The sequence below is a fragment of the Sphaerodactylus townsendi genome, linkage group LG06 (genome assembly GCF_021028975.2).
Source record: "Sphaerodactylus townsendi isolate TG3544 linkage group LG06, MPM_Stown_v2.3, whole genome shotgun sequence".
Taxonomy (NCBI): Eukaryota; Metazoa; Chordata; class Lepidosauria; order Squamata; family Sphaerodactylidae; genus Sphaerodactylus; species Sphaerodactylus townsendi.
The window spans coordinates 51913401-51925735 of record NC_059430.1 but is presented as its reverse complement, the minus strand read 5'-3'; positions in this window follow the sequence as shown (position 1 = coordinate 51925735).

Here is a 12335-nt window from a genome sequence, read left to right as displayed (position 1 = left end):
ATCCGGGCGAGTCTGAGCTCACCCACATAAACGCCCCCTATTTTTATGGGTGCCAACCAGTGCCTGAATATGGCATAGTCCCCTCTGATTCCACTCGAATGCGGAGCCAATCAGAACCCGGCCCCCACATATATACGGGCTGGGTTCTAAAGCCACGACCCTGCCCTTGCCAGGGCAAATGCGGCTTGTGCAGGGGCCCTACCCATCTCATAATGGTAAGCAGAGGTCAAGCCACAGCCAGACTTTGTCTGTTCTGCTAATGGTATATGGGTTTGCACTGTGGTTGTTGAAAGGCTCTCGCCAACTCTGGCTGGAGGTAGGCCCCATAAAGAACCAAATCATCATTATTGTGCAGCAGCAGTTCTATGCCTCAAATTTAAATAAACCTATCAAAGAGGTGATTTTTCTTCCCATGGATGATGCTTTTTTCATGTGAGGAAAATAATACCTCAGCTATTATAGTATATCTTGCAACACTTCACAAATGATTATAAGGACACACTTGTAACCTATCTATTCTCCTGTGATTCACTACTCAGGAACTTCCTTCCATCCAGTCTTTGTATTTTGTTGAAAGTTGAATTCCATTTGCTGTATGCTGTATTAATTTACTGCCCTCTACTGATTTAATAATACTACTGAGAACTTTGAATGTTCAAGTGCCTGACATACATTATCTCATTACAATCCCTCAACTATCCTGTATGTAACGTTGTCACAGATATAACACAGATCAGGCCATGTTCAAAATTCATATTAGAAGTGTCGAAAGTCATAACTAATCTCTTAGCCACACTACACGAAATCTGCTTCAGTTCTGTAACTAAAACCTTCCCTCACCTTGTCCCCACCCCCAGTCATCTCCCAGGGCAGCCTCTTGCCAGGCAGGAAGTTCAACATAATGAAAGTTGAAGCAAAAACTTTGGGCTTTTTATTCTACAGTAGGGGGGGAGGGGGAGAGAAATGTTGGCTATTACCACCACTGCTAAATAAAAAGCTAGGTACTATGTTACCTTACAATAAACGCTACTGATCAATAACCCAGAGTCTGTTTATTGACTGAGACCTAACACCAGTGCAGTGATGTACCTCCAGCAAAAAGGTTCACACTGATGCCAGAGGGGGCATTCCTAGGTACAGGGCTGATAGTAGTCAGCTCCCAGAGTCCTTTCAGGTCAATAATGCACACTTTTTCAAATGTAAAGTTACACCAGCAAAACTGTGGCACAGCCCACATTTCCCTGGTATGGGCATGCCCCACACCATCCTGGGGGTGGGGAGCCTGTCAGCAGAGGAAGAAGAGTGGGGCTTCCTACGAGTACCTGGCAGACCCTTTTTCTGGAAACACTTTCCCTGTGTCCATGTAGCTCCTTTATAGGCCCACTGATCATTGTGCAATGGAGCAGGTCCCTCATTGGGTGGCATAGGCTATCATAGAAGTCTGAGTGCCTCTGTTTAGAGTATAATTTCCCTCCCTTGGGTTTTAAGCTGCTCCCTGCCCTTTTCTCATCCCTTTCAAAGAGTGGGGTTGGAAGGCTGCTGGGAACTCTGCCTCTCTGGCCCTTTCCCCCAACTGACTTTTCCAGCTCTCTCCTCCCTTATTTCACTAACCTGATGAATGGCAGCCATCCAGTCCTGCTCCACCTTCTCCATGGCAGCACCATGGACTGACTTTTTGCTCTAACATCTGAAGTTAGCCACAATACAACAAAACACTTAGGAGGTAACAATGTGCCATTGTTGTACTCTCCCTGCCCCCAGCACAGCTGCTCCCCTGCCCCAGATTTAACTGCCCAAGTTTATAGCACTGCATTGATTTGAGAGCTAATGGACAAGAACTGGGGCAAATCCCTGATCGTGATGCAACTCAGTGGGTGAATTCATTCTCTGGTTAAGCTACACATTCTCTGGTTATGAAGCTGGGAGAGCAACACATGCTACCTTTTACTGCTTGGAGAAAGGGTACAGCCAATTTAATAAGTAACTGTGTATGAGCATCTGAGTCAAGGAGGTGTCCCTCCTCTCTCAGAGATTGAACTTGGAAAGACCAACAGAAGAGGCTAAACTCTGATCAGCTGTCACTTTGGCAGCTCAAACTCACACCAGTTTGAAAGCCATCCCCCAAAAGCTAAAAATAAGAACAGCGATTGACCAGGGAGCATGATCTCAGTATACGGCCTGTCTGGACAATGGGAGCAGCTACAGTGTGAGCAGTAGTTAAATGACTATAGTTGCTATTACCTGGTAAAAGGTGAATGAGTGTTTAATTATGAGGAAGTCATTTCTAAATATCTTATATTCACCCTGATGCTACTCTTTGTCTTCCTATCAATTTCCCAGTCAGATGACAGGGATCATATCTATACCACTTCAAAGAACATCGAGAATAAGATTCAATGAGACATTATATCAAATGCCTTACTAAACTAGTTAGAACATGCCACACTTAGCTATTGCTGGAGCCTCATGCGCTATTTTCCCTTCATTTTATTCTGTCTAGTAGAAATTGATTTTTTAAAGGATTGCAGCATTTAATGGGTTGTATTTGTTAAGATAGCTTGAATGATGAAAGGGATGTGTTCTAAGAGAAGGAAAACTGAAATGTTTCTGTGCTTCTTATCCTTTGATTGCTATAAGCTCAAAATTCAACTATACCAAAGGGGCAAACCACACGTATGGGCTTTAAAAGAGCTGGGTCCAGGCACATGAAGCAGCAAAAAATAGGAAAACAACTGCACCGCCCAGTGCTGTTTTGGCAGGGGAAAAGAGCCTGGGGGAATGAAGGAATCTTTCCCCATCCTCAACTCCCCTTTCTAGTATCATTTTGGACCCAAACAGGCTCTCTTATATTGTTAACAGCTGTTCCCTGCATGAATTAGTTAATTTGCACTTACATTTCTGCAATGTAGGAGCCATCACATAGAAACCATGGATTCAAAAAATGAGATGCAATTCCCAGGAGGGACCTTTTACTTTGTTCAGACAGATTTACCACCAATACAGTATTCACACCAATAACCATGTTATGATGCAGCACATGTTTACACCTACCTTCAAAGCATCAATTAAAAGGAGAAAAGAGACACTGGCAAATTATGCAAAGGCAGCTGCTGCACAATGGGGGCAAATGTGGGTCACCACAAGATTTCTTGTATGGACATATTTTCTTAAGCTGCGCTTTCACTTTCTATTCTCACCATGCAGGGGTGTAATGAGGCAGTCCTGGGCAAACTGTAGCCCTGGGCAAAACCTGAGTTGGATGCCCAACTCCATGGGCGGCCACTCCACCACGACCAAATTTTTTTTGCACCAGGACATTGGTGCCTGCAGGGGGTGTGTTTTTAGACATATCAGCACCAGACTGTCCTTATGCTACTCCCCAAGTTTGGTGAGGCTTGGTTCAAGGAGTCCAAAGTTATGGACTCCCAAAGGGGGTGCCCATCCCCCATTGTTTCCAATGGGAGCTAATAGATGGTGGCTACAGCAATACAGAAAACTCAATGCAGAACAAAGATTCTTGGGCAAATTTCGGGATGTTCTTGCAGGGAGGGCATTCTTGGATGTATCAGCATCAAAATGTCAGGGTATCATCTGGAAACTATCCTAATGGGACCCCCCAAGTTTGGTGCAGTTTGGTTCAGTGGGTCCAAAGTTATGGACATTCAAAAGGGTAGCCCCCATATCCTTAGCAAAGAATGTGGGATGGGGTACCCTGAAATTTTGGTGCTGATACATCCAAGAATGCCCTCCCTGCAAGAACATCCCGAAATTTGCCCAAGAATCTTTGTTCTGCATTGAGTTTTCTGCATTGCTGTCAATGGCAGTTGCAGGCTGGGGGCACATTTGAAGGCAAGCATTAGTCTCAAAACTTTCAGGGTCTCCCCATCAGGGAGATCTCCCTAATGATACCTCTCTTCAGGTTTGGTGCAGTTTGGTTCAGGGGGTCCAAAGTTATGGACCCTCAAAACTAGCCCCCATCTCCTATTAGCTCCCATTGGAAACAATGGGGGATAGGGGCACCCCCTTTGGGAGTCCATAACGTTGGACTCCCTGAACCAAACCTCACCAAACTTGGGGGGTAGCATAAAGACAGTCTCCTGATGATATGCTGAAATTTTGGTGCACCAGGACATTGGTGCCCGCAGGGGGTGCATTTTTAGACATATCAGCACCACAATTTCAGCATATCATCAGGAGACTGTCCTTATGCTACTCCCCAAGTTTGGTGAGGTTTGATTCAAGGAGTCCAAAGTTATGGACTCCCAAAAGGGGTGCCCCATCCCCCATTGTTTCCAATGGGAGCTAATAGGAAATGGGGGCTCCAGTTTTGAGGGTCCATAACTTTGGACCCCCTGAACCAAACTGCAAATTCATTAAATCCCTTGGGGGTGCCATCATCCTTCCAGATGATACCCCCCTTGGAAATTCCTTTGGGTGCCGATTACATCCAAAAAAATGCACCCTGCAGGAACACATCCTAGAAAATTTGCTCCAAGAATCTTTGTTCCCTGCACTTGAGTTTCCTTCTTGCATTGCTGTTCATGGAGGTTGCAGGCTGTGGGGGGCATATTTCTGAAGGCACAGTCTCAAAATTTTCGGGGTCTCATCAGGAGAATGCCCTAATGATACCCCCCAAGTTTGGTGCATTTGGTTCAGGGGGGCCAAAGTTATGGACCCTCAGAACTGTAGCCCCCATCTCTCCTATTAGCTCCCATTGGAAACAATGGGGGATAGGGGCACCCCCTTTGGGAGTCCATAACTTTGGACTCCCTGAACCAAACCTCACCAAACTTGGGGGGGGTAAAGCATAGGGACAGTCTTCTGATGATACGTTGAAATTTTGCTGCCGCTAGCCTAAAAACTGCGCCCCCTGCAGGCCAAAAATGGAAAACCACTAAAATACCCAAAAACGAACCCAGCATTTTGATGCCCCCCACAAGGTGATGCCCTAGGCAGCTGGCCACCTTGCCCAATGGGCATTACGCCAGTGTCCCCGTGGCAAGTGAGACCACTTGTAGCATGAATTTAATTTTGTTTCACAGCCAAAGAGCACAGTTTTGACTAGACTCCTTCTCTCAGCCCACAGCCAGCCAGCCTAGTCTCATTTCCCCCTCCACTCCTTCACACTGCTTTGCACATTTCCCTCTCACTCTTCTACATTTTGCTGACTCCCTCTCACTTCTCTAAGTGAATGTATTGATACATCAATATAATAATAACAAATAGTTGGCTTTTGCAAAGGAACGGCACAAGCAGGGTCTCTTTCTGGCTCCCCACCTCCTCCACTTTGCTTCTGCCCTTCCTTTTTAAAACTTCCTTTCAAACAAGCTTTTATTTTAAAAACAAGCTTCTCTTGCAATTGCAGCAGCAGAGGCATATATATGGAGAGAGATTAGGGTGTGTGTGTAGAGAGAGGGGGGAAGAGAATATCAGTGAGATCTGTGTTTTTAAGGCTGTTGATGGGGGAGTTAAGAGAAGCAGCAAAAGGAGAAGCCCATTGAGACTTCATTAAGCAGCTGGAGCAGGCACTTGACTGTTTCCTCATGTGTACACAGCAAAACACAAGAAGAGTGCTCTGCAACCCCACTGTGCAGAGAAGAGTCCCAAGGTAAGCATTTCATCTGTAATCCGCTAGTATTAAGTCAACAGAGACTTGCAGGCTGCTTCTGTCTCAAGTTAATGAGCAGCTCTATACACAATGTTTATATTTACTAAAAGATAGGAGGTGGGTTTACAAAATGCAGTGGGGTAGGGCACAAAAAAACTACATCATATTCTCCCTCACCCCCCAATATTATCTGATGTGATAACTTCAGGTAACCTATGCTGAGATTCACACCCCAGTATAGGTGTTTTTAAAGATAGTATTTTAAAGATAGTATTTTAAAAAAACAGGAAATGAAGGCACCTGCAACAAACTAAGGCAGCAGTGGAAGAACAAGATATTGTCTCCTCTTGATACAAAGTCATTTATAATTTCCCTCATGCTATCATTGCCATAACTCCAGCCAGCAGCCTTGAATGATGTCAAAATCTCCAAATAAAAGGGATTTGATTTGGTTGAGACATTTCTTTCTACACAATTAGCAAATTAGCCAGGCAAATTTTTAGCAGATCATGGGGGAGATTTTAGAGCTGAATATAATGGAATGGAGCTGGTGACATCTGGTTACACAGTGCACTGTGACACAGAAGCCTATTCAGTTGATTTGAATTCAGAGGGTTTCAGGAAACTGGAAGGGAATAGGTAAGCTTTATACATTGAGCCTGGAAATTCCCCATACGGTAAATGCATGGCAATACTGCCACCAACTGAGGAACAAAATATGGCTCACTAAGAATAAATAGCTCAGATTTCTGCCACAAATATGTAACACAGTGAAGTGAAAGCACAGACAAGAAAGGTTTTTAAGCTTGTCACGGCTTCATATATACACTACCCAATATTATTGTGAGAAAAATTAAATGTTCTAATTTTGTGCCTGCTTCAGTGATGACGAAAAAAAAGTGTGGGCTTCAGTATAGCCCCTGGCATCCCAACTAGATGTAGAGTTCTCCTCGACACACTATTTTTATTTCTTCTTATCTCTAGCTGCACAATACAGAGCTACTTGAATGTTCCAGTCATTACTGTCCATGCAAAGACTGGTTGCTGTATTCATTTTGTTGACCTCCACTGTTTTTCATCTCTGTCAAGATTTTTTTTATTCATACATTCAACCACATTGCCAAATTGAATCAAAAAGCAGAATGCATGTTTAATTTTAAAACAGCCTTCCTATGCTTTTTGGACTGTTTTAGGAATGTTCCAAATTCAAGGGTATCATTTATGAAAACAGCCTGAAGACTTTAAGAGCCATGGTTAAAAGCTAGAGCTATAATCCAAAAATGATTCAGGAGTGTGATTTTTGATCTTGGTTGGAGGTAATAAAAATACTGATGCTATGCTCCATCAGGGCTATCCAGTTAGGGTGGTTCTGTTTTTCAGAGTATTCACAGGGTGTTCTTCATGTCCACTTCCCTGGGTTTCCTGTACTTTGATCTTCCCAAAATCTACTTGTCTACAATCTTTCTGGAAAGCACATTGTTCGGAGGTATAGTGTAATCACTATACTGAACTGTGATCTTTGGATAAACAAAAAGTAACCCAACGAACAGGCTCAAATTGGCCCCAAAGAGTTGAACAGTCCATTGAAAATAAGTTATGTGCTATCAGCCATCAAACAAAATGTAAGCTGAACCAGCAGGCTTTCAACCATCCCTGAAATTAAGTGTTTATAATATTCCTAATTCTAAACTTTTCTATATTTTCTCACATTTTAGGACATAACTGTTTCTATATCTCATTAATGAGAGCAATGTTCACTCAAGAAAACAATCTCTCCAGTCCCATTATGAACATGTATACTACTGCTATAGTCAACTCTGGAGGCTGGAAAATGGTCTTTTCCATGATTTTGGGAATGTAGAAAGATTTTCAAAACAAGTCTCAGGGGCTGTCCAGGGTCTCAGGCAGAAGTTTTTCACATCACCTACTAGATGACACTTTTTAAAAAGAAAAGCCAGAGATTCAACCTGGGATTTTCTGCATTCTGAGCAAATGCTCTAACATATCATACCTCACTTGCATGAGATGTTATTTATCTTTGAGCATGTGTCTATACGGTTCAAAGAAGCATGGTGACCTCAGAATATGGCTCCTATTTCTTTTATCAAAAGTAAATAGGATACAGACACTACAAGCAACAATCCCAAACTCACCTAAGGACCATGTTTGCAACCCAAGGCCAGGAGAACAGGTTAGTCCTGCTGACTTAGCACAAGCAGTGAACACCCTGTAGCAGTACAGGCCCCTCATCCAGGCTGACAGTAGGCAGCCTGGGATTGGTTTGGGAGCCTGGGGGAGCCTGCACATGCTCCTTCTACATAGGCTGCCCCTCCCTTATTCAGCTAGGATACAGCAGGGCACTTCCCGTTGCTTGAGACAGATTCAATGGTGAGAGGAGGGTATGGCTGTGAGATGACCACCCCCATTTTGGGGGGTCCCTTATGGGCTCCTAGGGGATAGAGACATTTAGCAGCATTCCCATGGAGGCTGTTAGATGTCTCTCGCCATGAGGTGGCAAGGAAACTATTCTGAGGTTTGTGCCCATGCTGGATCTTGAGTCCATCAGTAGATAGGCTGGAAGGATGAGTTTACTGGATGGTCTGATGCTGTATCCATCCCCATAGTGTGCCTGTGCTCCTGTGGTTGTATTTATTTAAAGCCCTACTTTATTCCAACTGGCTTTGTGTGGTGTATTATTTCTTCTCCTGCCATGCTCTCTCCCTTTCCCCCAGATCTACAGTAAACAAGACAAGCATTGTTGCTCTGAAGTCCAGTTTTATAGAATAGGTATATTAAAGGACTGCATCACACACACATAGAAGCTGCTTGAAATGGTTTCCATTACAGACCAGGAAATTTCCTCAGGGCAGCTGGCTCTCACTGTGGAATGCCACTGTGGAATGCCAGCTTTGGTCTGCCAAGAAGAAAACAGAAACAGCTATATGAGGCTTTATTCTCACTGTAATATACAGGATTGGTTCTTTTAAAATCTGAATTATTTCTATTGAACTTCCTGAGAGTGACCTCACAATTTCAGATTCAGGTCCATCCAGTGGTGAAACTACAAGGGGGTGGGGGCTTTTTTTTTTTTAGATTTTTATACCGCCCTATCCCCGAGGGGCTCTGGGCGGTGTACAACAATAAACATAATATAACATAAAATGGCTAAATCTTTAAAAGCAGCGATAAAACAATAAAAGCTAAATCTCATAAATACAATAAAAATACTAGCATAAATATAAATATATATAAATATAAATGATGTCCAGCAGCTCCATAACAACCGGTTCTGCCGAAGTGGTGTGTACCTTGCTGAATCCCACCACTGCTCCTATGTCTTTTTTAAAAAAAGAAAATAGGATACAGACACTACAAGCAACAATCCCAAATGTGTTGCACTGGGCGTGCACCTAGCAGCATGAAAATTGTCCCCCAACCCCACCTTCCTTCCCCCTCATCCCACCCACCAGCTGTTTTCTGCTGGCTGGAAAAGGCTGAAAAAGGTAAGTGAGGGCAGGGGAATGGGGGACCATGTGGGAGGGGCGGGAAACAGAGTGTGCCTTGCCCAGCTACACCTCTGGGTCCATCTCACAGCAAAATCATAAATTAACCACAGGGAGGTGGAGACTGGAGATGAGCTCATCTTCATGTGTGTTTTCCCCTACTATATGTGTAACCACACCTCTGTCACAAGATCCACCCATTGCTTTTTTGTGATGAACAGACTGCCAGTTCTATCTGCAAGAAAAGTATATATAAAAACCCTACACCCACTAAGTAAATATACACTTATAGGGTTGCCAACTTTTAACTAGGGAATTCCTGGAGATTTGCAGTGAATGGTAGGGTTGGGGAGTGGAGGATTCTAGCATAGAATTCGCCTTCCAAAGCAACCGTTTTCTCCATGGGAACTGTCATCTGGAGATCAGCGACTTTTCTAGGAAATCTCTAAGGCCCATCTGGTGGTTGACATTCCTGTGTGCTTAGACTGTATTGATGTTAAACACTGTCCTTTGAAAACAGCAAACTTAGAAAGGGATAACTCTGCTTAGGACAGCATTGTTAGAGAGCAATCCTAAATGGATCTAATTAGAATGCTACTCAGATATATTCAACGAGACTTACTTGCAGGGAAACATCTTTAGGATTATGCTGTTAATTTAATAATTATTTGTGAATTACAGTCCACCATATAAAGACACACATGTTTAATGAAAAATATGAAGGAAACATAGATCTTGCTCTTAAACAATATTTCTTAGATTAAATGGAACTACAAAGTAATGAATTCTAGGTAACATTAAGAATGTGGGGTCAGTTACTTTCTTTTCTATTTGGTAAACAAATAATATCTGGGAAAATTTAGAATGGTGTTATTTATGGAAGTTCACTCCTCCAAAAACCCAGAATCAATTTGACTTTTTAATATATACCAATCACCCCTGTGGCGCCATTCTCAATTGTTGTTAGCCAGGGAAAGTCTTTTCAGAGTTATATGTCTACGTTTTACAGCCTGAGGCTTACCACATACAGCCATATAAACCTCAATATTTGTGGCCGACCACTTTATGTTTCAGTTACTATGTACATACTAGAGCTGAAGGCACATTCAAAGGAAACATCTGAGTTGCTTAAATTATCAACTGTCTATACAAAAGTTATTTTAAATGAGATTCTGGTTTTCTAGGCATTTGTTCAGTATTATTCTTTGATTTAAAAAAAACTCTTAAAATATGACTATACTCATTGCTCAGAAAAACAACATAAAGCATGTCAAATGGCAACTTTTAGATTATTTCAGATTGCAAGTAAACTTTTTTCAAAACTCGACATTATTCTCAAAGCACATCTCAACAGAGCAACCACAGCCAACAACAAATTTCAGTAGTGAAAAGAAAAAATCAGGTAGAGACTTTCCCCTAAACAGTCATGTTAAAATAACTGTACAGCTATACAATTCAATCAGGTAATCTGACCAAATTCACAACTGTCCTTAGTATAACTGTTGGAAGTACAGCGGAAAGGGCGCCTCTCCACCGGCAGAAATTATGCCGGTGGGGGGGAAGGGGCCGTTCGCATGGGAGTGTGCGAGCGGCCCCCGCAGAGGCCAGCACAGAAGAGGCGGCTCCGCACATCCCCCTGCGTCTCCCCCCCACTCACCTCGTCCTCCAGCGTCGGTCTGGAGGGCTGCATGGACCCACCCATGCTGCCCTCTGACCTCCAGGGGTCGGAGGGCAGCATGGGTGGGTCTCAGCTGCCCTCCAGACTGATGCTGGAGGACAAGGTGAGTGGGGGGGATGGGAAAGTGGCACCTTCGGCGCAGTGCAAACCACACCACGCTGATGGGAAGGCAGTGCTTTCCGAAAACCTCCCTCGGGAAGGGAGGTGGAAAGCAGCACCTTTACGCTGCTCGGGGCCGCACAGGACGGCGTTGCTGCATTGCAGCAGCGTTGCCTGTGCAAACAGCTCTCCAGGGACCAGTGGTTTTTTTTTCAGTTTTTGGCCCAGTAAAGAAAGGGCCAGAGGGTGCCTTTTCTTTACTGTTCTGACATTATCCCTTTGATATGTAAATTGTTACTCTCAGGGAACTTCCTTCCATCCTGCTTCTCCTCCACATCCCTCTATTCTTGCAAGCAAACTGCTTTGCCATCTTGCACCATGTGTCCAGAGGTACAGACAGCATCTTTTACCATCCACTTGGCCAGATTAGAATAGATAACCTACCTCATCACTTTCCCATCTCAAATAGAGTTCTCTAATAAAGACGCCTCATATTAGTTGGAAACCATGAACTGGGTCCTAGTATTTTTATTCTCAGTACACATGCATGACTGGGTAAGTTGCGCTGTGTTCTGCTTCTGTGCACTCTGCTGTTATGAATACATATATCTTACCAGAGAAAAATACCAACAATAATACTGAGCTGGCTGATGGTACTCAGCACCCTGGACATTCACCTGCAGCTCACCCCGCTGGTGCAGATTTTTATTTTAAACCATTGTTTAGGATGTTGTGATAAAATAGACAGAGAGTTTGCTTTTAGGTTTTTGCATAACTCTGCAAACAGGCATTTTTGTAACTATTTTATCTGACTTTCAGTTTTTAAACTTGAGAAGGATTTCATATGAATCAGTGGGTTTATGCCCAAATTAAATTCCAGAACAAATGGAGCAGAGTTTTCAACAATTATTCTACAGTATGGCTCAAAGGTATCCCATGACACACCTTCAGAAAAAATGAATTAGATGGTTTAATGAAGTCATATGATGGTTGTGTAATTATGTGTATAAGGACAGCCACATCCTATCCCTCATAAGCCTCTCAAATCTAAGTTGTGATGAGACCATTTTATGTCTTCTGAAAAGGCTTGGTAAGAGTTTTAGAAATTGAATTTTATTTTTAACTGCAGGCTACGGAGCACATGTATAGTTAAACGGTTCAACGTATAGAGTGATTTAAATGAAGAACTTTATAAAACAATATTGAGTGATTGATAGTGGGGCCAGAAATGAATTATCCCATTTCTGATCTTGTTATTAATAAAGGCACAATTATGTTTCATTTCTTATAAGTTAGATAGGAACAAGTTGTATTAGGTAGGATGTAGGAATTACTGTTGTAGTTTGTATTTGTGTCTGCATGGAACCTCCTTAGCTCAAGGCAGGAATCCACCCCTGCTCCACCTGGGAATGTCCCTTTCATTTGCTAAAACCATGAATGGATATTG